Here is a 2,286-nt window from a genome sequence, read left to right as displayed (position 1 = left end):
TATTAGTCTGAGGCTCAAAGGCCACCTTGGCTTAGTTCGGACAAGGAGGGTTATTATTGGCTAATCAGTGGACGCATAAACATTTACTAAGCACCTATTGCATACCATATAAAGAAATGAGAATAGGAGCTAAAGTAATAATAAAATCCCTGACCTCAAGGTGTTCACCATCTCTAGACAACATACAAATAACTATGCAAAAATAAATTATATCCAGTTGTAAAATGGAGATAATCAAAAGAGGGAAGGCTCTGGAATTGAGATGGATCAGGAAAGACATCCTGTAGGCAAGATTTAAGCTCAACCTTAAAAGTCTAAACCAAAGATCAATGATTTCTCTGGGACCCAGAAAACCATGTAGTGAAGTGTAGTGTAGTGGTCACCTTTTCCTTCCATGGTAGTAATGGAAGAGAACTGAAACGGGAGTAAGCTGTGAGAGGGAAACAGATTTAGAAATCATGTATATTGCTATGGGATCCACCAATGGCCTTTTTGTCAAACAATTCCCACTACTATGCAACTGCTGTAAAACAGCAGTTGTTATTCCTCAGGAACTGGTGACTTCAGTCCATTTCATAGACCTTATGGACACCATGAAACAGATTAAGTCAAATCCCAGGATATCTTCGCCAAGTTTCTTTGGCCTTTTCCTCTCTTCTTTCAGTCTTTTAACTTGCCTCTTCTTTTAGTCATCCTTCTTATCCATTATTCCTTTTTACTCTCATTATCAGAGTGAAAGATATACATAAGGAAAGAGCTAGTTCTTCAACCTTAAGAAACAATAATCCCCCTTCTTATGCTAATTTTTGACAGATAGGAAGGCATTTTTTTTTCCTGAAGTGGGGAATGCTATTCTGGAGACAAATGAGTTTGTAATAGATAGGAAATAGGGAGAGAATTAATAGACAAGGGACTCTATGAGAAGCTGGATCAGTGGATTTTGGGGAGATAGAGTAACTGTAATGACAACTACCTTTTATGCTTTTGTTCCCTTAGTTCCTTATTTCTTCCCCTCACGTAAGATGTGTCTCTAACCATATTTTTTGCCTTGGAGACATTCATCATGTAAAGGGGACTTTTCTAATGGTTTCTCTTTTGTTGTAGGCAAATGATGACACTCTGAAATGACATCTATGGAGAACAGATCTGAAGTGAATGAATTCATCCTCATAGGATTAACAGATATCCCAGAGCTTCAGGTTCCTCTTTTCATAATGTTCATCTTCATCTACCTCATCACCTTGGTAGGAAACCTGGGGATAGTAACTCTGAGCTCCTGGGATTCCCTCCTTCACACCCCCATGTACTTTTTCCTCAGTAACCTCTCTCTGGTGGATTTTGGCTACTCCTCAGCTATTACTCCCAAGGTGATGGCTGGGCTCCTCACAGGGGACAAAATTATTTCCTACAATGGCTGTGCTATGCAGATGTTCTTCTTTGGGGTTTTTGCTACTACGGAAAGTTTCCTCTTAGCAGCCATGTCCTGTGATTGTCATGTAGCAGTCTGCAAGCCCCTACATTACACCACTACCATGACTTCAACAATATGTGTGTATCTGGCCAGTGGGGCTCATATGTGTAGCTTTCTAACCTCATCCATACTCATAGGAAGCACTTTTAGTCTGTCCTTCTGTAAATCCAATGTGGTTCATCATTTTTTTTCTGTGATATTATTCCTCTCCTTGTTCTCTCTTGCTCTGATATTCACCTCATTCAGTCAGTAGTCTTTATTGTCGCATCATTCACTGTCTTTTTCCCATTTCTTGTCATCTTTGCTTCCTACTTCTTAATCTTCATCACTATTCTGAAGATACATTATGTTGAAGGTCGCCAGAAAGCCTTCTCTACCTGTGCTTCCCATCTCACAGCTGTGTCCATATTTTATGGGACAATCATCTTCATGTATTTCCAACCCAGCTCAAGTCGTTCAATGGACTCAGACAAAATGGTGTCAGTGTTCTAACCATGGTCATCCCCATGTTGGACCCTCTGGTCTATAGTCTGAGGAACAAAGATGTCAAGAATGCTTTGCGGAAAGTTTTGAGGGAACAACGACATCAATTGAATCATCTTCTTTCTTAGAAAATCATATATGTACCTTCCTCATTCTTGGATTCAATCCTCAAATCAGTATATTTTTCTTATACGCAGAGAAGTATAATTCAAACTTTTTCAGGGGCAACATCACTTAATAGAGAGTGCCATAGCCTTGGAATTAGGAGCAACATTAATTTAAATTCTTTCTCAGATACTTTCGTATTGTATAAGCTTTTATAAATCACTTAA

General features: G+C 39.1%; 1 pseudogene; it reads left to right on the top strand.

Moving 5' to 3' along the window:
* The first annotated feature begins 1,124 nt into the window (after nt 1-1,124).
* On the top strand, nt 1,125-2,082 carry LOC138177031 (olfactory receptor 5B2-like; annotated as a pseudogene).
* Nucleotides 2,083-2,286: the final 204 nt, after the last annotated feature.

Source organism: Petaurus breviceps, unplaced genomic scaffold, assembly GCF_028583685.1.
Source record: "Petaurus breviceps papuanus isolate PSGF00001 unplaced genomic scaffold, PetGlider_PUasm1.0 90330, whole genome shotgun sequence".
In the NCBI taxonomy this organism is placed as follows: Eukaryota; Metazoa; Chordata; class Mammalia; order Diprotodontia; family Petauridae; genus Petaurus; species Petaurus breviceps.
The sequence above is the reverse complement of the archived record's forward strand: the minus strand, read 5'-3'. Positions and strand labels throughout refer to the sequence as shown.